The 22798-nt window shown below is 44.2% G+C and overlaps 1 pseudogene; it reads left to right on the top strand.

Annotated features, from left to right (window-relative positions):
* Window positions 1-433: 433 nt before the first annotated feature.
* On the top strand, window positions 434-21925 carry LOC141917228 (poly(A) polymerase type 3-like; annotated as a pseudogene).
* The last annotated feature ends 873 nt before the right edge of the window (window positions 21926-22798 follow it).

Below are 22798 nucleotides of genomic sequence, written 5' to 3'. Positions count from 1 at the left end.
GCCAAGTTGTTAATCCATTAGCTACTGACCAAGAGTCAGTATATAGATGACATTCACCTAGGTCTTCTTGTCTCAGAGCCATATACACTGCATACAATTCAGCATACTGACTGCTTTTTCCTTCTCCTGTAGTTTCTAAAAATTTTTCTGAATGAGGATGATAGGCTACTGCTTTCCAAAACCTTTTCCCTCCTATGTACTTTGCTGATCCATCAGTAAACCAGGCATGTTCCTTTGCAGAGGGTTCTAATTGGTCCAAAGCCTTTCCCCACTGTACTGGGGATTCCTGTTCAGCTGTAAAATCAGGGTTTATTTCCTGATCCTCTGTGGGAATAGTAGCCACTCGCTCATGGAGGGTGGCTATTCCACCCACTCCTATCTTTGCTCTATCTTGAATATACCATTTCCACTTTATAATGCTTGATTCCTGAGCATGCCCAATTCGATGAGTTTTTGGAGAACTTTTAACCCATTGCATGATAGGAATCTCAGGACGGAGAGCCACTTCATGGCCTATTGTAAGCTGTTCCGTTTCAACTAATGCCCAATAACATGCTAATAATTGTTTCTCAAAAGGAGTATAATTGTTTCCTGCCTCTGGCAGCTTCCTGCCCCAAAATCCTAAAGGAACTTTTTTCTTTCCCTGTTTCTGCCACAGACTCCAGTTAGCATGGGATTTGTTTACTGACACATTCAATTCTACCTCCCCTTCCTGCAGGGGCCATAAATCTAATGCCTTTTGAATGGCTTCTTTAGCTAACTCAAAAGCAGCTTGCTGTTCATCACCCCATTCAAATTCATATTTTTTCCTTGTCACCTTATACAAGGGGGTTAAAATTTGTCCTAAATGGGGAATATGTTGTCTCCAGAAACCGAATAATCCAATAAATCTCTGAGCTTCTTTTTTGTTTTGTGGTACAGCAAAATCCAAAATCTTTTGTCGGGCTTTAGGCAGTATTTCTCGATGCCCGCAATGCCACTGAATTCCCAGAAACTTCACTGTCTGAGACGGTCCTTGGATTTTTTCAGGGTTAATTTCCCACCCCTTTTGTTTCATATGATCTACTATTAATTCAAGAACTTGTTGTACTTCCTCCTCATTATTTCCTTGAATCAGAATATCATCTATGTAGTGACTTAACTGTGTGTGAGGAGGCAGCTGTATTTCGTCTAAGTGTTCAGCTATAATTCTATGGCAGATAGTGGGGCTGTGCAACCACCCTTGTGGTAATCTGGTAAAAGTGTATTGCCGGCCCTGCCACGTGAAAGCAAACTGGTCCCAGTGCTCTTCTGCAATTGGGATAGTAAAAAATGCATTAGCTAAATCTATTACAGCATACCAAGTTCCTGGATGCTTCTGCACCCTTTCTATTAAAGTGACAGTGTCTGGCACAGCTGCTGTGAGCGGTGGAGTGTGTTTATTTAACTCTCTAAAATCCACCGTCATTCTCCAGGATCCATCACTTTTTTTGACAGGCCATATCGGATTGTTCCAAGCAGTGGTGGTTGGTTTTAAAACTCCTACATCTAATAAATCTTTAATTGTCTGTGATATTTCTTCATGTCCTCCTGGAATTCTATATTGCTTCATTGTAACCAACTTAGTTACAGCAGGGATCTGCACAGGAGGTATTTTTACTTTGCCAACTGTAACAGGTCTGGCACTAATGTAGGATCTAACTCCAAATTGATACTGACCATCAGAGAGATTTAAAGTCAGACCTTTTAAAATGTCTATACCAATTATATATTCAGGAATAGGAACAATCATTACCGGGTATAATCGCTTTGGGAGGTTCCCTATTTTCATTTCCATTTTTGTTTGCACTGCTTCAATTTGTTTTCCTCCCAACCCAGTAATAACTACAGGTTGTCCCCTATACTTCTTTGGGTTTCCAAAAATTAAAGAGGCCTCCGCTCCAGTGTCAATTAAAGCATTTACAGTTTGTGGGGATTGGTTGTTCCAGAAAATTTTAAGCTCCACATGAGGCCGTCGGTCCTTTTGTACCCACTGCACTGGAGCTTGGCCATTAATTCATTTGTGCTGATCATAATGTTGGCTCACCTCCTTTGCCTCCTGTAAAGGGTACAAGTCAGAGAACGGTGCCCAATCCTCTTTTGCCCCCGGAACCGATGATCCACTCACGGGGGGCCCTCCGTGAGCAGATGGAAGGTCCCGTTGAGGGTCAAGAGGTGGCGCCGAAGGCTGAGTTGCCCCTGCCTTTTTTGCCTGTGAATATTGCACCTTTTTGCCGGGTTTATTCAACCCTCTCTGTTTATATATTTTCCACATTTCTGGAGTCGAAATTCCATCTATTTTTTCACGGGACATACCATCTTTTAATAAAGCAGTAAACATTTCCTTACGAGAAATCCTATTTTCACTGCGTTTAGGGCTGTCTCGAGTATCTCGATTCCCTGCACTCCCTCGGGGGCCCCATTCTCCAAGGTCACGCAATTGTTGCACCTTTTCAATTACTTCATTGAGGGGATCCCCCATTTCATTAATGCAAAGGGGCATAATTACATTTTTATATGCCAGTGGAATGGTTTTAATCACTCTGTTTCTCATAGTGACCGGCAAAGGATGCCACACCATAAAGTCAGCATCTCCTACAAAAATAGCTGCTTTCATCCCTTCCTCTTTCATTCGCTGTATACAATCTCGCAAAGTATACCACTGACGGTCAGATGCCGACCAATCATTCTCTGGAGGATATTTGGTATTACATCCCAGAGCAGCCAGTGTTAACAAATTAATATCCTGAGTGTTGTTTTGAAAGGCATCCTGCACAAAAGCATTTGAACTTAAAATCAAAAACTTTTTAGAATCTCCTGCGTCTAGGGTTACCCCTGCCACTCCCTGATCCTGCAAATGCACCATCCAAGAGAGCAAGGATTCCCCCGGTCTCTGCTTAAATCTTTCAATTATATCATTTACTTCATACTGTGTATAATCCTCTATCATATCCTTCCTCACAGCTTGCCCAATATTAGGATCTCTGCCAGGATCCCACTGCACACTCGCTTCTGCAATCACTGCATGAACTTTCTTACACTTTCTCCTTTTCCTATACTTATATTGTGCTACTCGCACCGCAGCTTTCTCCACCACTGTCTGATAAGTATCCAGCTTATCAGCAAACACCTTATTCTGGCATTGCAACATCACTATTTGACTCTTCAAATCACATATCTGTCGCTCCATCTGGGAGCGCTCTAACAACAGCCTCTCTTTACTCTGGTGTTGTTTTCTACATGCAGTTAACAAAATCCACCCTCGTTTACTTGAATTTGTAGTTTCTTTTCCTTTTTCAATAGGTACGTTTTCATACAATTTAAAACATCCAATGGTTACTTTAAATAATGGCATTTTTGTCGGATCCCACTTCTGACACCAATTTATGTTTTGCTGATCAGGGATATCAATTAAACTCAGACACCAGAGTGAAAAGAGCAGGTGTATTTACTAGAAATAACTAAATAATATAACAGAATAATATAGAAAACATACAGTAAGAGAAGACAAAGTAGCGCGCTTAAACAAATAGGAAAATACAGGGTAATGCATCAAATCATTACTGCCTGAGAGAGAGAATAGTGATTAAGAAAGATACATCACCACTTGCATACGTTACCATCATCCAGATCCGCAGTCGCTGGGGAGCCCCGGTCACAGCGAGGATTTGGAGAGCCTTTCCCTGCAAGTGGGAAATCCTACGCGGTGCGTCCACCCGTAGGTGAGGCTTCCAAAGTCGCTGTGAGCGGGCCCAGCCTTATATACCTAAAAATCAGTAAGCCAGAATAGCTGACACCTTTGTTTTAAGCGGAAATATCTGGTTTTCATCTCAGTTAGGTTCCCCCCAGAGCCTGGCCAGGGCTTAAGGGAGAAGCTAAGGGAGTTTCCCTGCTTATCTAGTTAATTTATGAGCAAGGTCACAAGGCCAGACAACTGTTTCCGTGGCCCTGTTATCTTGCCCACACATAAAGAAATATAAGGATACATTCAGGATAGACATGTTTTATGATGTTTAAACTACATCTTCTATGCATATTTCACCAATGACTACATACAGAGTTAGCAGTTTCAGTTCAAGGCCTGTTGCTCAGGCTTCAGTATTTCCACCTTTTACATCAAAATAGGTGGTTTGCTATAACTTAGTATAATACCTATTAGTACAATGATTATTAGTTATAAAATGTACAGGATTCATCTATAGGTCAACTCTGGCTTGGGCTTATTGTCCAAGCCTTAGCACTTCATGGGTGTAGGTTGTAGATTATGTATTAACGTATAATTGGATTGCAGGAGTTGGTAAGACGTGACCGGGGCTAAATAGGAAAAGTCACATTCGATTATCTTTGTGAAATTGTAAATACAGAGATTTGAATAATTTTTTAGTCTCTACTATGACCTTGTCTACAGTTAAGAATTCACAAACTGTCCTCAAACATACACAACCTTTGCCGATATATATGAGTACTGTTTTAGGACTTTCATTGGGATGGACCTCAAAGTGGTAAATATTTTGTTTGATATCTAAACAAATATCTTGTGCCTCAATTGCATTGCCTTCACAAATAATTCCTTGTTGTCCTCGTACAATGCAAGGTTCTAAATTGATGGTTTGTCATTTTTCGTTTACTTTTCGGGTCCATACTCTATGCTCAGAAGGATAGAGTATGGTCCCATTGTGATTTAGTTTTAATGAAATGACAGGGTAAATTTGGTATATGGTGGCATTGTAAATAGTGAGTACAAAGGCAGTAGCTGTATTTGTGATGGGGTCATAGGTAAAGTTTATCAGATTCCACGAGGATTGGAGTTTCCTTTCAAAATCAGTGGTATTGTCTCAAATTATTCTCCAAATTTCAGTAGGGAGAGTTCCTTCTTCATCTTTTTTTTTATAATTGAAGTAGTTACCGACTGCATCCATATTTGGGCCTGGATGCAGCTGAGAGTCAAAGATAGGTTATTTTGGAGTATACCGAGTGTACCTGTAATCAATTCGTGATCTTTTATATTTACCTTTTCCCTTTTTGGTAATATATTTGACAACAGTTACTGATTTGTCCCCAAAGTTAATAAGGAAGATTACAAAGGTTGTTGTAAATTAGTTAAATTATTAACTGAGGTTGTCAATTTGTTCATTATTACCTCCGAGTCAATATCATTTAAAACTTCTAATCCTGTTTCCAAAACACCGGTTAAGTTTTTCTGTATTTTTTTCATATGAGGAGTTCGTTTTTGTAGTCAGGTTGTCTAACCTTATAAGAGGTTTTTAGGAAAGGTGAATAGATTGGTTGAATATTTGAAACATTATTTTGTATCAGCAATTCAACTTATTTGAGAGACCACGCCGGGTTAAATAACATTTGTTGTTGACCTGTATTTCTAATTGCATATGGTCCGATTCCAAAGATTCTTGGGTTAAACACGGCAGTTGGTTGTGTTGGAACAGTATGAGTAGGAGTAGTTATAGTTTCCTCCTGTATGTTCAATGGGAATCGGAAAGATACAACTTGATCTCCTGACCTGGTTCCCCCCAAACACACTATGGACACTGGTTGGGTTGCAGTAAACGCATACCAACAGATCTCAGTCTCACAACGGGTTTGAGTTATTTTAGATCCCGTCTTGTCCCTTATAACGATTTGAGTCAAAGGGGGCTGACGGGTTATCACACTTACATTGAATATTCTTCAGTCTATTTGTATCTCATCTCCTTTTTTAGTTGTCCAGGTATGAGATGAATTTTCCTATTTATATGTTTGGAGTGTTCGGTTATTACTTTAATATGGTGGTTGTCGACCTCATCCCATACAAATTTGTACCCATACTTCCCGTATGTCCATAATAAGTGTCTGACCAGGGTCATGGTATTAGGTTAGTTAGGGTATGTTCAAAAGGCTGGTGGGATTCTATAGATTTATGTAGTTTCTCTTATATATTTTTTTTTTTTTTAATCAGGTTGTTTGGCACTCCTATCTGGCCCTTCCCTCTCAGAGGTCTTTTTCTCCTCAGAGTAGGGTAGCAAAGTTTTCCCCACTTCAGTACGTCTCTGCCTCCTCTGCCTACTCTGTTGCTTAGAGCAGCAGGGTGTTCCATCTTCTCGGCAGCAGACGTATTCTTCAGGGGTACGCTTACCTCTACTCCGGGACACGTAGGCCTCCTAGTTTTTAGTTTTGACTTCGGGTCCACGGCAGGGGACCCAGGGGATGTGCTTTCTACAGATCACCCTTAGGATCTGAGGGTGCTATTCAGTAGGCCAATTAGGGGGAGTGCACTCTCTTTCAGGATTTATCCCTTTAGTAAATATTTTCCACCAAGTTTTAGAATCTTCAATTATTTTCCTGTTTTTACTCCAATTTTAGGGCCTGATTAGTTAATCTCCGTTCTCGTTAATAACACTGATTACAACTAGACCGGAGATTTATTCCATGTGCATTATGAATCCCCCAGCCTTCTTTACATACATTACACTTTACACTTTATGCATATAAAAGGAAAACAAATGCAAGTTTCAATTGGACAAAATATCAGGGTCTCACTCATCGAGTCCTTCGTAGGTTCTTATCTCACAATGTGTAGAGAGTTCTTTCAGGTTTTCCGAAGGGTGACTCGTAGATCCCCAGGAGGGCTGGTCACTTTCCAGGCCGGATCCTGTATAGGTCCCTTTACTCGGCTTGCGTGTGTCCACCCCTTCTCAGCAGTCCGAACAGCAGTTTCTGTAGTGATAAGAGCAACATAGGGTCCTTCCCAACGGGGGGGTCAAAGAAGATTCTTTCCATGATTTGATTAGTACTTTATCTCCTGGTTGGATTTGATGCATGGCCACATCCAATGGAGGCCTTTGCACTACCATCCCCCGGGCCTGCAGTTGTTTTCTCCTTGCCATTAGCTGTATCAGGTAGGATTTTATCTTTAATTCTTCAAGTTGGGGGTGATCCGGTGGCATTTCTAAATCATAGGGCATCCCATATAGCATTTCAAAGGGAGAAATGCCTACATCAGTTCGGGGCTGAGTTCTGATATTTAACAAGGCTAAAGGGAGACACTTTACCCATGACATTTTAGTTTCTAACATTAGTTTGGTAAGTTTTTTTTTTATTTCTCCGTTCATACGTTCAACTTTCCCTGAGCTCTGCGGGTGTCACGGGGTATGGTATTGCCACTGTGTGCCCAGCGCAGCCAAAGTCTCTTTGGCTACTCTGGATACAAAGTGTGGACCCCTATCTGAGTCTATTGCTTCTATTGCTCCATACCGAGGTATAATTTCTTCAAGTAGTATCCTTGTTACTGTGTGAGCTGTGGCTCGGGCTGTGGGAAAGGCTTCTACGAATTGAGTTAAATGATCTATAATTACTAATAAGTATTTATACCTCCCCACCTTTGGTAATTCAGTGAAGTCTATTTGTATTCTTGCAAAAGGTCTATGAGCCAATTCTCGCCCCCCATATACTTGTTTTCTTATTTGACGTTTATTTACTTTTTGACAAATGAGACATTCTCCTATCACTCGTTTGGCTATATCATATATCCCAATGCACATGTATTTAGTTGCAAATTGATCCACTAATGCCTGAGTTCCCCAATGAGTGTTTTTATGGAATTGCTGCATTATCTTGGTAGCTATGGGTTTTGGGAGAACTTCTCGGCCGTCCGGGAGTTCCCATTTTCCATTAGCTTTCTGTTTAATCCCCATTTGATTTAATTTTGCTTGTTCTTGAACAGTAAAGCTTAAAATTTCATAGGATTTTCCATGGAAAAAGCACCACTTAAACCCTGGTCTTTCACATACACATTCTATGCCGTCTACTCCATATTCTTTCCAGCAACCATAACAGGGGAGGTAATTATCTCCACAATTAACACACCTCTTTCTGGCCTCTATCGGATCATCCAAGTGCAGTGCTAATAGCGTTGCTCTCTTTGCCTCTTGATCAGTAAGGTTATTCCCCCGTACTAAAGGATTTAGCCCCCTCTGGTGTCCCTTTAAGTGTACTATCGCAATTTCGCTGGGCCCTCGTATAGCTTGCAAAATTTGTGATATTAACTCCTGATGTACTAGGTCCTTCCCCCGAGAATTGATTAAGCCTCTATCTTCCCATATTTTCCCAAAGGTATGTACTACTCTGAAGGCATATCTAGAATCGGTATATATAGTTCCCACTTTTTCTTTTAGTAATTGTAAAGCCTTTAATACTGCATATAATTCTCATGCCTGTGCATATTCACTTTCCTCCAAACTAAAGGGTTCCTCTGAATTGACGTAAATGTTTAAGGCTTGACAGACCCAGTCTTCAAAGGACCCAAAAAAACCAGGCCAATAGAGATGGTCACCCCTGATTTGTTTCCCTCCCCAAACCTCCATACAATAATAAATCATTTCTACTTTGTCCTTACCCCGCCTAGAGGGGTAATTTTCCCAATGGTTTAACATTAAGCCTAAAGGGCTATCTGGTGGTATTTGGAGGTCCCTCACCTTGGGTCCCACACCACCCATGGGATCAGAAAGCTTGCTCTTCTTCTGTCCCATCTTCCAGAGCGCCTTCACAAACTCACACAATTCGTTTTCCCCCTTTTCGTGACCCAGTCCCTCGCGGGATATGGGAAATGCACTACCGAGGGGTCCGCACTCGCTTCACCCTGCTGGGCGTCTCACACACCACGCTCCGGGAAACCCAACCCCAACCAAACGGATAACCGGCCTATACTCAAGCAACCCTGCGTCTTCGTCCGGGGCTTCGTGCACAAAGATTACGGGGTTACGGGTATTCTTTTGCTTGTTGCCAAGTTTTGGAGTTCGTTGGTAGAGGGCGTGATGTGATAGCACTCAGCCGGGGCCGCTGAACTCAGCGGGGCGCACCTCCCCGTATGGGGCTTCCCACCAGATTGCCTCTATCCGAGTCACGGCACCAATTTTGTTATAAGTAGATTTCTCAAATTGATGTGAGTCAGAGCCAATCAAAATTTCAATTGTTTACTTAGCAAGCGGCAATAAGCAAAACAGCGCTGGGCGGCCGGGGAGTCCCTGCTCCACCAACGGCGCGCACTCACTTCCCGAGGGTCCGTCTTTTTTATATCCTCCATCTTCCGGTATCGGGTCTCTCTGAGAGGTGTACCCTGCGTCCGTGCACTTTGGAGCTAGGGGGTCGCTCCATCCGGGTCTTCCTCACGTCACCAACTCCTCGTATTTCCTGCTTTCCTGAGAGTGGCTCACAAAGCTTTTGTTTATATCTTACAGAGTATAGACACTACCCCTTTTTCCTTCTTCCCTTTGTCTTTCTCCCCTTTGTCCTTCTTCCCTTCTCCCTCTTTTCAATCTTTTGCACAATAGGAGTCCTTGCTTCAGTATTTCAACTTAGATAAGCACTTGCAGTCAGTTAGTCGTTACACAATGTAATAGTTAAGATTAAGCTTAGGCCTACATAGTTTATGGAATAACATGTCACGAGCTCCCAGTATCTTTAATGGAATTTGATGAACAAACAGTTTACTGTCTATCACAACACTAACTGTTGTATTCCCACCTCTGATCCTGGATCTAAGGGTGTGTCGCCTCATGGTATCCTGCAGCTTATCCAGGAATTCTGAGGGAGTATCTTTAGGTCCCTGCCGAACGGCGTATAGGCCCGCACAGGTAATTGCTTTCGGTACAGCCCGCTCCATGCCCCTTACAGTCCAATCTCTATGTGCATTTAGCCATCTCATATGGGCTCCTCTGTTGGGGTCCCAGCGCGGGTGTTTTATTAGAAACTGAAAATGCTTGGCCACCCCAACAGGGTCACTTCGATACCCCTTCGCTGCACTTTTCCAAGTTTTGAGATCAAAGGAAGTGAACGGGACTGTTGTTCTGACAGGCCCCCCCCATCCGGCCCTGCGGCCTCTCTCAGCGGAGCTGGCACCACCGCTCGCTTCTCCCGCCTCCAGGGTGAGAGGATACGGGCTGTGAGGCAGGAGCCTGGCTCTGGCTCCTCTGAACTTTCACTCTCCTCCTGCCGCTTCCTACCAGTGGTTTATAGTTATTCTGGTAAATTCTTTATTTCGACCCCTTTCTCTTTCCCCAGTTCTGTGCATCTCTGTCCTATACTGCATGATGAACAACATCTTTTCAACTTCCCTTTCCCTTCCTTCCTATTTTCTTTTTCCGGTGCCAGCACTAGAGGATCTCGTGGGGGTGCCAGGCCACAGTCTGTTTGATATTCAGGATGGTCTCGGAGGGTGAAAAACACGTCTGCATAGGAGACTTCATCCCACTTCCCTTCCCTTAAAAACAGCATCACTTGTAGCAGGGTGTTATAATTCAAGGACCCATTAAGGGGCCATTTTTCCCCTCATCCAATTTATATAGGGGCCACCACTGAGTGCAATATTTGATTAGTGTCTTTTTATTCACACTTGCCCCTGGAGCTCCCCCTATCTTCTTCCAGTGGTTTAAAATACAGCCCAGGGGACTCTTTTTGACTATTCCCCCGCTCCGGCCGCTCCCATCTCACCTTAAAACATTACCTGATTAAGCTGACAACATCCCCTCAGGCAGATGGTACAAGGGTGCACTCTCCCTACAGAGTACGCACCTAAATTCAAGACAACAATGAACACAGAATTACTGCCTCCCGCTAGAGGAGATATTTCACCTGTGACACTCCAAACACTGAGCCCGAACAAACAGGCAGCACCGGTGACCCAGCAGGTGGGCACTAGGGCACTCTGTACTAAGGAATGTTCCCTCGTCCTGCACTACCCCCCCACTGGTACAGAGTCTGCCCTGCGCTTCGTTCCTCTGCGGCCGCTTCCCTCGCGGGATAACGGAACTGCGGGTCAGAGAACTCCGCACTGCGCAGCTGCAGCCGGGCTGCACCTCACACCCGCAGAACAGTCACACACCCACACAGAGGGGCCCTTACACTTATTAGTGACACAACATAAAATGACAAATACTGCAAACATTAGAACACCAATTACAACAATGTCTAAATCATAAAAGTCATAAATCAAAGCCAAAAGCATAAATCATATACCATGAGCCGTTTGCCGTTTATCATTTACCACAGATCCACACCTGATTGATATTGACTAAATTATTATAAAAGGTACCAGATTTTACATTTGATGGTAACACGGCAATGCCACCTCACTCACACAACTCACACCACTCCCGTACCCCTGTACTAGGAGTACCCAGGTCGACCCAGGATACCAATGTGGTCAGAGTGTTGAAACCATCCTGCCACCCACGGGCCCACCACCACTTGAGGACTCGCACCCCAACCCCAGGGGCGAGCACAAAGGCTCTTTACCTTGCATAGGACATCTCCTCATGACTTACAGGTCTCCCTGTTCTCCGACATACTTGATCCGCTGATAGATGGACCTTGTCTGCCCCTGCCGAGATCGGGAGAGCGAGGGAGGTTCTCCGAGAAAGAAACCTCGGAGCGCACCTAGAACGTCCCCTCTCAGCCGGTCCTGCAGCCGGACAGAGAGGGTCCCATCTGGTGCCAGCTGACTTGCGGAAACAGACTCTACAACTCCAATAGAGTTATACAGCAGGTATGTTTACTCCAGCGCCGGGGTGCAAGGGGATTTCTCCACAAAGCTTGCACCCCAACAGCACATTTTACCAAAAACTTATCGAGTGTGGATATACATATTCATTGATTACATAACACAAACATCCATATGCATGAGTGAGGCTGGGTTAGCTCTAGAGGCTGGGGGCAGCAGTTTACATTCTCTTTGCACCTGCACATTGCCTCCTGGGGGGCATCTTCAGGGGTCTTTGGGAGGAAGGCTCGTAGTCTTTCTCACCTCGTACTTTTCCCCGGAGCATGCGCAGATTCTCTTGGCCAATTTCTTGAATAACAAGAGTGTTTTCAGCCGGTTTACTCATTCTATCTTATCTAAGAGAACCAATGGAACTTCTACCATCCGTACATGGCTATCTTTACTCATTACCAGACCCAACTCGTTAGAGCACAGCTGTTTCCCAAGGACAAAAACATGATATTTTGCTGAACACTGCAGTTCTTGGTAGATTTTCACAGTAAACTGCTTTGTTTTGATGGACACAGTAGTCCTTGGTAAAATTCCACAGAACAGTCCGGGCAAGCAGGATTCTTAGCAATATTCAAAAATACTGTAAGTTGCTATAAGTAAGTAAATAAGTCTCAAAACAAATGATCATTTCTCTGTATCACTAGAGCAATGCAAATAAGTTGTATTAAGATGGTAGCAACTTAGATCTTTTTTTACATACACAGATATTTTTGAAAAAGTAGTTGTGACTTCTAAGTTAGGTCAAGTTATCTAAAAATCATAAGCAGGACAATTTTTTTCTCCTTTATATTAATGCTGGGTAAAAGAACAGACATTGATTTGGAAACCTGTAAACTGAAGGATGTTTTCCAGCAAGGTTTTTTTTTTCTTTTGTGAAGTCTTCAGTGTTTTATTTTCTCCCACAGTAATTCTAAGGTGCAGAACCAGCCTCAAAGGCACTGTGGAATTACTTCTCTGATTAGCTTGGCTCCTCCTAAGGCTGTAGACTGCGTCCATACTCAGAAGCTGGTTGAAGCAATGAAGCCATCTGGGGTATTGAAAGATGGGGAAGAACTGAATCACAACTATAACAAGACTGTCAAATTTGTAACCTCACAGAATCACAGAATCATCTAGGTTGGAAAGGACCTTGAAGATCATCCAGTCCAACCATTAACCTAGCACTGCCAGTTCCCAACTACACCATATCTCTCAGCGCTATGTCGACCCTACTCTTAAACACCTCTAGGGATGGGGACTCCACCACCTCCCTGGGCAATCCATTCCACTGCCTAATAACCCGTTCTGTAAAGAAATACTTCCTGACATCTAGTCTAAACCTTCCCTGGCGCAACTTGAGGCCATTCCCTCTTGTCCTGTCGCTTATTACTTGGTTAAAGAGACTCATCCCCCCTCTCTGCACCCTCCTGTCAGGGAGTTGTAGAGGGTGATGAGGTCTTCCCTCAGCCTCCTCTTCTCCAGACTAAACCCCCCCAGTTCCCTCAGCCGCTCCCCATCAGACCTGTGCTCCAGGCCCTTCACCAGCTTCGTTGCCCTTCTCTGGACACGCTCGAGTCATTCAATGGCCTTTTTGTAGTGAGGGGACCAAAACTGAACACAGGAATCGAGGTGCAGCCTCACCAGTGGCGAGTACAGGGGCAAGATCCCTTCCCTGTCCCTGCTGGCCACGCTGGTGCTGATACAAGCCAGGATACCATTGGCCTTCTTGGCCACCTGGGCACACTGCTGGCTCATGTTCAGCCGGCTGTCAATCAACACCCCCAGGTCCCTCTCTGACTGGCAGCTCTCCAGCCACTCCTCCCCAAGCCTGTAGCCCTGCTGGGGGTTGTTGTGGCCCAAGTGCAGCACCCGGCATTTGGCCTTCTTGAAACTCATACAGTTGGCCTTAGCCCATCGCTCCAGCCTGTCCAGGTCTCTCTGCAGAGCCTCCCTACCCTCGAGCAGATCAACACTCCCACCCAACTTGGTGTCATCTGACAACTTTCTGAGGGTGCATTCGATCCCCTCGTCCAGATCATCAATAAAGATGTTAAACAGGAGTGGCCCCAAAACTGAGCCCTGGGGGACACCACTCGTGACTGGCCGTCAACTGGATTTAACTCCGTTCACCACCACTCTTTGGGCCCAGACATCCAGCCAGTTTTTTACCCAGCAAAGCGTGCGATCATCTAAACCTCTTGGGTTTTTAGGGCAAGCTTAACACGAGTTGTCTTTGCAGGCTGGTTGTTCTTGGTAAACTGAATAACTTAGTCAACGAATGGATTTCAGAACTTGGTGAGAGCAAGGTCAGGATTTTTTTATATGTTCTTATCAAAACAGCTGAAGCCTTTTTATTTCTTTCAAAGGCCTTACTACTAGGATTGATGTTGAAATTCAACTTTTAACTTTTCTTCTTAAGTATTGAGTAGAGCTGTAGTAACTGCCATTGAAATAAGGTATAAAAGATACTTCAGATCAAGATCTTGAAGTCTTTGGGGCACTGAATAGACGTGTGAAGTGGCTCTATCAGTTGACTTGTAGCAGTCCAACAAGCTGAAACAACGTATTGTGAGGTGAGATAGATGGTCAATGGCACTAATTTTGCCCCAAATAGCCTCCAGCCCCCAATCTAGTTAGAAATGATTACACTAGTTCTCTCTTAGATTGTGTTAATTTATTGTGTCTGCTGTGGGGAAGACTAATAATGGGTCTTAATTTCTGTAAATTAATGAAAGGACTGCTACATTACTCATCTCTTTTTTTTTTTTTTTTTTTTTTTTTTATTTGAGTTGTAAGCACTCACTTCAGAAAACCAGTAGCAGTCTGTTAGAATCAGTAGGGAGTGAGAAGACATTGTTTATGGATGCTGCTGTATCTTTCTAAAAACCTCGTATGCTGCCTGAACTTGCACATAGATCAATGTGTGTCTTATTTTCTAAAGTAAACTCTTTCTCTTCTACCCACAGAATCTTCCCCCTTCAGCAGTAACAAATGTTGGTGGCAAAATATTTACATTTGGATCTTACTGGCTCGGAGTACACAGTAAAGGTGGAACTTTCATTGTCTCGTGGTAGTTGTAATGTTTGAAAGCGGCTTCCAACAATAACAGAAGAAATGGAATCTCTTTGCAGGTGCTGACAGCTGTTTCTGTTGCTCCTAGACATGTAGAAAGATCAGATTCTTTTCAGTCATTCTTTGAAAAACTAAAACATCAGGAGGAAATAAAAAAATCTAAGAGCGACTGAGCTCTCTCCTTGATAATTGTGCAGCTTCTACAAAAAGAATATTCATGTTAAAGACTCATATTGGTAGTGAATGTCTTACAAACCAAAATTTAAAAAGCGATTGTTTCTGAGCACCTTCTAAAATACTGTTCCCTGCAGCATGAGAAGTCAAGCTTTTGATTCCTTTCTCAGTGACTGTACATCACATAAGAATCGTTGTGGTACACTTCTCCCCTGCCCGTGGTTTGAGAATGAGTCAGCTGTATCGGAAAGCAAGGCTGTCCCTAGGAGCCTTGCTTTAATTTTAGGTCTAATAAGGGGCTTGGAAATAAGGTAATTGCATGCAGGAAGAGGAAGGGGCAGCCTGAAAGCTAAGGCAGTTGAAGGGGATGTGGAAAGGCTTCTGTCAGCGCCTTTGCCGTGGTGTCCCTCTGGATGCGCTTTAGAACCTCTAGTTCATTCTCCCCTGGTCCTGTTCTTCTCTGGCCACTCAGCCTGAGACGTTGCAGAAGGGACGCACGCTGTCAGCTTGACATCAAGTGAGTAGGGGCTGCGCTGTGAACGTGCAAACTGCTTTGTAAAATCACCCCCGGGTGATGTATTGCGCACCTCGCCTGTGACACTGAGCTCCTGAGAAGTGTTCCTCTTAGCCTGGTCTTCCTCGTGCAGACATTTGGAAAGACTTCATGCGCACAGCGAATGAGCCTCTGCTGGGATGACTGTCCCCTGAGAACAGACTCTCAGTGGGCTGCGGCACCGTTCTGACAAGGGGTCTGCAGCACTGAAAACTGTCCCATAAGGTATCTGAGAGCCCCTCAGGCATGGTAGAAAATCAAAATAAGGAAGGGTAGTGCGCACTGTCAGATGTGGACAGAACTTTTTCGATTTCTCTGGATGTTAACCAGTGGTAAGATAGCTACAGAAATCTCTTACTTTTCTTCCTCACTGCCAAGGTAAGTGCCTTACCAGCACTGACACTGATGGCTCGTTGTGCACTGCTGGTTCGTTACAGCACAGGATCAGCCTCCGAATCGCTTGGCTAAGGAACTTTTCAACGCCAGTATTAGACCGTGTTAGTGCCATACTGCTTGCAGCTTGCTAACAATTTTTTTGGTTGGGAAGCAACTCAGTGTTTATTACTAAGTAGTTTAGCAGTGTAAATTCTGTAGTTTATCACAGTTTAGGAAAGTCGCAAAAAATATTTTCTTACACAGTCATCTGCTCCTTTACAGGCAGTTGAAGATGCGTATGTACCAGTCGTCAAGTTTGAGTTTGATGGTGTTGAGGTGAGCGTTTTGCTTTTTTTCTTTTAAGTGAGAAATATTTTTTTCTTCCTTTGGAACAGGAGAACTTCTCCAGGGACCTGTGACCACGCTGTTTTACAAGGTTATTGGTACCTTAGAGTGTATTTAGGAAACTGTAATTAAACGGCCTGGCCACAGCCTGTCCCAGGAGAAGACGCTGCAGTAAAATGGGAACTTATAAAAAAATAAGCCCCCAGGGAGCCTGGCAGGTGGGGGGACATCAGGGACACCCCTTTCTGCCCTGTGCTTAGAGCGGGGGAGCCTGCTGGAACGGCACTTATCTGCCAGGGACTGTGCAGAGTGGGAGCAGAGGCAGGGTCCTTGCTGACTCCTCCCAGCTCTGACCAGCTGGCTTTCTACAGAGGGATGGGTATGGGGTAGGTCACTGTGTGAATCATGTCAGCAGACTAAATGCTTTGTTGCAAATCAGAAGTGAAGTGGTCATGAGACAATCTGGGAAATGGCAAGTAAAAGTACTCATGTGACTCCTGCCTGGGTTTGTCAGCTGCAGGAATCCTTGTATCTTGACTGCCTCTTACACGGTGAATGGAGACCTGCGTGCTGTAGTACCTAAGCAAGTCACTGCTTGGTACCACTCTCATGAAGTCACTTGTTCTGTGACCTTGTTGTGGCCTTTGTCTGGTGCAGACGTTCACAGAATAACTTTCTTGCCTCAGACTGTGCTATGAACCAGATGTTTCAGGATCAAAAGGGCTTACTGCATAGAGAAAATGCTCTCTCCTTTGCTGAAGTGTAGCTGAGGTGGTTGAACTTACGTCTGAATTCTATGATTAATTTTAAGTTCCCTTTTAATGGAAATTCTAAGTTTAGAGTAATCTTTTCCAACTTAAAATCCCCTTCCTTTCCCTAGCTTAAAAAGAAAGGGGGTTTTGTAAATGAAGGGTTTTGTAAATAAAATATTAAACTTCTAGCAATTTTCTTGAGTTTTTTGGCAAATAAATCTCTTGGGAGATGTATCTATAGTCACATAGTTCTAAATGCAAATGTTAACCACTCCTTTTAGACTTGACTAACTGTCCCCCACTAGTGTGCTGTTCACAAACAGTGCAGCATTCTAACTCACGGTTGGCACTTTTTTTCCTCTTAAGATTGATCTGGTGTTTGCAAGACCGTCTGTGCAAACTGTTTCTGATAATCTTGATCTTGGAGATGACTGGCAGCTGAGAAGCCTGGATAGGAGATGTGTATGAAGCTTAAATGGTGAGCATATTTACACATTTTTAAAAAGAAAGTGTTACTGAAGTTGGTCTAGAATGCACATGACACAACTCCAGTTTCTGTACAAGGTGCATAAGCTGATCTCCTGTGTACTTGAGATCTGAGGAGGTGGCGAGTGGGCTTAAATTTAGATGTTTCAAGGAGCTGTGTGTTTAGATAGACCTGTATTTCATGTTTCTTGGATCAGGGTGTGTGCGTTGTTCCAGTTTGCCACAGAGACTGCTTCAGGTGAATAGGCAGAGCACTTGATAGAGGACAATGTGTGGTAGTTCATAAAAAAAATAAAGATTTTTAAAATACCCAAAGCCTAACTTGCTCGCTGTTAACAGTGACTGGTTTAATTGTTCCTGACTGTCGAAAGAAACCTGGCTGTCAGAATCCTCTAGAAAGGCCTTATTAAAAATGGTTGTCGATAGTCTATAAACTGTGACAAAGCTCTTGAGGGCACCAGTTACCTGGAGGGATACTGAATGTTATGTGTAATCTATAAACATACTACAAAGCGAGTAATTCAAACTTGTTTTCATAGATTTGAACGATAAACTGTAAGCTATTGATCCAGCCTAGCATAAAACAGACCTGTACCTGTTACTAGGAACTGCTGTCCTTCAACTTTTTTCTTAGAGTTACTGATGAAATGCTACATCTAGTGCCAAGTGAAGAGAACTTCTGGCTCATGCTCCGTGCGATTAAACTGTGGGCAAAACGTGAGTAAGGTGATTGTTTGTAATCTTTAAGCTTTTCAGAGGCACCTCATGCTGAAAAGATAAGACCATTAGAAGTACTTCAGCTTTGGATAGCCAAATGAAAACTGGTTTTTTAGTTTAGATTCAAGGTCTGTCCATGGGGTAGAGTGGGTGTGGTTTTTAATGGGGGTAGAGTGGGGAGAAGAGGGAAGTGCCTACAAGACAAGGTGCTTTATTGCTTATCAGGAACCTGACTACAGATGGTGAAAAAGCCAAGCTAAGTATAAAAGCTTGATCCATGAGGAATAAGAAAGTATTGTTTGCGCATGTGGCTAGAGCAAGTGCTAGAAGAACGGCAGAATTTTTTCCTTAAGGGAAGTTGGAGTGAAGCAGTAGCTGTAGGCAGATTTCAGAGTAGCGGTATTTTGGGAAGTGGTGTGGTAATGATCCTTTTTCTCATCACCGTTAAGCACCAACAGTTTTGGCCTCATTGCACTGCAATAACAACTGATTTGGAGGCTGAAGTGTACTGAGTATTCTATAGATTGTGAAGTTGGTGCTGCAAATTTGAAGGAATATCCTTGGGTATTGAAAGACTGCAGGCTAACTCCAGTGTATCTGCTCTAGGACATGGCATTTACTCCAACCTGCTGGGATTTCTTGGTGGGGTTTCCTGGGCAATGCTGGTAGCAAGCACATGTCCACTCTGTCCAAATGCTTTGGCTTCTGCTCTTGTGAACAAGTTCTTCTTGTTTTTTTTTTCCAAATGGTAAGAGCTATTGTTTATTTTACTTTGCAGAAAGAAGTAACATTTCTAGAGGTAGTTCTTCATATAAGATTTATGTCGACAACATTCAGTCCTACCCTGAATTACATGGCAGAGTTTAGATGGACAGTTACTGTCTTTTCTTATATAGCGAATGGCCAAATCCTGCACTGCTGACACAACCCAAAGACAGCAATCTTAATATACCACTATAGCACCCTAGGGTGTGTAAACATTGAATTCAGAAGCCTTTAAACATTTTTCTAGCCTAAACTGATGCTAAGCACAATTGTTTGAACATCCCAGGTGAACCCCTCAGACTAGTACCGTGTAATGGGGATCCTCGCCCCAGGCTCTCCACAGCAGAACTCTGCACACAAGGGATCTGCATCAATGCCAGCGGTAATGGTAGAGGACTTCAAACATGGTAAAATCCTTCCCGTGCTTGTTAACTGGTTAAAAAGTGTAATTCTTGCTATATGAAACCACATTATCTGAGTTGGTACCTAAGCAGAATTCACAAGTGAAACGATCCTGTCAGCATAGTGCTTCTTGCCATCAAAATACTTGATCAGCAACTGTTCAGTGTTTCAAACAAGAAGACATCAGAGCAATTAAAAAGCGAAGAGGGAACACGTATCTTGAAAGGCAATGCTCGCAGAGGCAGTTAATTTGGAGGAAGGAGAGCCTGGAAGAGATCTCCAGGCCCATCAAAAGGTGACTGAGCTCCATAGTGAGCAGTCAGGGGTTGGCTGGTTGCTTCCTCCTTTCTTTATTTCCCTTGGAAGGCTCTTGCAGAACCCAAATCTTCTAAGCATTAAAGAGTTTTCTTCCAGTTTGCAGTTAAAGTTACTCAGGGCCAGGCAGTACACATTTTTTCAGGTGCCCACACCCTTCAGTCTTAGTAACTGTTCTCCCTAAGTGTTATTTCCTTCTTCTGTATTTACAGCAGTCACCCCACTCTTCTCCCACTTGCTTTTCTGGCCCAAGCAAATCCCACACTGCTGACGTCAGCACGCATGTCCATCTCCCATGTCCCAGCGATCCCCGCAGCTCTCCTCGCCAGTTCTTCCAGGGACAGTTCATCTTTCCGGTACGTGAAGGTCCAGCAGGGCCACCACGTCAGACGAGCTGTGCTCTCATCAGTGGCATTAACTCTCCTCTGCAGTTCCTGAAAACACTGTGCCTGACACACGGCAGTGCAGCGCTGGCTCATGCCCCCATCACGCTGCTGGCTCCCAGATGCTCTCTTGTGCTTCCCTTGAGCTCCCTGTAGGTCTTCTTCCCCCTCCTCAGTTTTGGACAGCCAAAGAACATCCAACATATGACTCTCAAATTCTTCCCACTCTTCTAAATATCTTCTTGGGGGCCTCAGCCTTCTGCCCTTCAGATCAGTAGCTTATCATAACAGGAGAAGGATAGCACTGTTTTTCCCCAGGTAAGCAAATACTTCAACTGTTTGTTTAAATATAAAAATTAAGAGGAAGGGAAAAAAATAACAGCTAAGTGGAAAATGAAAGTTTAATTTGGTGCTGAAGCAGCTTGAATACTTCTGCTGCAGCTGTAGCAGGGGGCTGGCACTTCCATGTCTGATCAGGATAAAAGCAAAAATCCTTCCACTAAGGTTTCAAATTACGAAATAACTTCATCTAAGGGAAGACAAAATGTATATATGTAAATATTGCCGTATGTTCATAGTGCTTTCTCAGCACAATGCTTCTCTTATGGCACCAAGAGCTTACTGGTATGAAAGGTTAAGAATTTTAGGTGTTATTTTGAAGCAATTTATAGTTAAATCAGCAGTAGTAAGAAAACAGTCAAGACTTTGACGTGCAGAATGGGAGATGATTTGTGACTTTCTCCACAGCTTTTACTATGAATGAAGTTTACAGCTATCTCAGTATTTGGGAGTGCCAGACTTTGTCAGTATTGGTCTGGTCAGGACGTCAGCAGGCTGCCTTGTTCATCATTGCGATTGTTCCATCTGAGGAAAGAAGGCCGGCAGGTCCCAGTTCCAGCTGACTTTTACCTGGGTGCAGAATGAAGCTTCTTTCTGAAAACAAAAATTGTGTCTCTGTCAGGATATTGGCTGTTATAGAAAGTGTCTTTTTTCCACCCTTTGCTTCACTAAAAAGCTTTTTGGCCCAGACGGTTTTCTCCTGATGCAGAAATGTGCAAGTGCTGGGAATCTTGCACATTTGTACAGGAAAGCTGTTGCCCCCTCAGCTCTGTAGCCGTGAGGTAGATGCTGCGATGGTCACGTTCACCTGCAAAGGGCAGTTGTCTTTGCCTTGTGCCCTCACGTACCACAGGTGAGCGTGTCATGAGAAAAACAGGCTCAATAGCAGCGTCCCGGCTGGGTGAGCAGGGACACCAGCAGCAGGTCTGCTGGCCAGGAGCTGTCAGACCCCGGCGGTGACACCGGACTGGCCTCCGCCAGTGGTGATGCCTGGGGCAGGTGTCCCCGCCCAATGAAAACAGGGCTTCTTGGCTGCTCAGGGGGAGCAGCTGCTGATTGCCTTTGTCCTCGGGGCTTCGCGGTAGTTGGGGTGCCGGGGTTATGCCGTGCTGGGGTAATGGTTTTCCAGCGTTATCACACACTAGTTTTAGGGAGAGCCAGTGTTACTGGGTGCCAGGGTTATGGGGGTGTAGGCTTACAGTGAGCTGGGGATATGGGGTGTTGGGGTTATGGGATACCAGAGTGGGGGTGGGATAGCATTAAAGTGTGTTAGTTTTAGGGACAAAACCTGGGCTTTTTGGTCCTGGATTCCTGGGTTGTTTGGGGGTCTCTTGCCTTAGCTTATGTTCTGGGTGGTTTTTGGAGAGTCCTATTTCAGGCTGTTTTCTTTGTAGAGTTTGGATAGGGGCCTCTGGTTTGTGTATGCTGTGTCTTCTAGTCATTTTTTTGCTCTTCTGGTGGTTTATTTTGTGGTTTTTTTTGTCTTATAACCACCATTTCTGGTCTAATATGCCTGTCCAGGTCAGCCAGTGTCACTTCTGCTGCAGTCCAACTCATTTCTGGTGAGCGTTGGACTGTTTTAGATAGGTTCATGCAGAATGACTGCCAGATGACGAATGGGCACTCCTCGGAGAGCTGCCTTGGAAGAGTCTGGGGCTGCTACCTGGGACTTCAGGTTGCTCCAGAGGAGGCAAACAGACTGCAGTAGCTGCCTGGCAGGAGTCCTGAGCTCCACACAGCCCACAATAGGCGAATAGCATTAATGAACAGTATCAAAGAGCTAACATAAGGATTAATAAGTACTTCGGGAGCCTGCAGAATAAAACCACTCATGATGTTCCCAATTTCTTCCAGCATGTTCCCGAGCTCAGCAAAATAAAGATAAGCAGAGCAATAAACAAACCCGTGACCAGCACAAGAGCTTGTCGCTTACTAACTGCTATAGCTATAGCACAATTAATATAAACTGCCGTTGTCCCGCCCCACGTTGGGCGCCAAAAAAGACTGTGGTGGTTTGACCTTGGCTAAATGCCAGGTACCCACCAAGTCGCTGTATCACTTCCCCCCCCTTCCCCTCTTTTTTCAACAGGGCAAAGAGGGGAAAGAAAATAAAATAGGAAAAAAACCCCAACCATTGTGGGTAAAACAACAGCAGTTTTAATATAAGTAAAGCAAAGCAAAGGTCCGTGCGCGGAAGCAAAAAAAAGAAAACAGATTTATTCTCTACTTCCCATGAACAGGCGATGTCGGGCCTTCTCAGGAAGCAGGGCTCCAATATGCGTAGTGGTTGCCTCAGGGGACCAAGGGTGACCCCACCCCCTTCCTCCTTTCTCCCAGCTTTATACTGAGCAGACATCATATGGTCTGGAATATCCCTTTGGTCAGTTCGGGTCAGCTGTCCTGGTTGTGTCCCCTCCCAAGATCTTGCCCACCCCGTCCCACTGTGGGGCGGAAATGTCAGAAAGAGCCTTGGTGCTGTGTAAGCACCACTCAGCAGTAGCCACAACACCAGTGTGCTATCAACACCCTGCCAGCTCCCAACATAAAACACAGCACCATGAGGGCTGCTACAGGGGAAAAC

This window comes from Strix aluco, chromosome 35, assembly GCF_031877795.1.
Source record: "Strix aluco isolate bStrAlu1 chromosome 35, bStrAlu1.hap1, whole genome shotgun sequence".
Lineage (NCBI taxonomy): Eukaryota > Metazoa > Chordata > Aves > Strigiformes > Strigidae > Strix > Strix aluco.
Note: the sequence above shows the minus strand (reverse complement) of the source record. Positions and strands in the feature narration are given on the sequence as shown.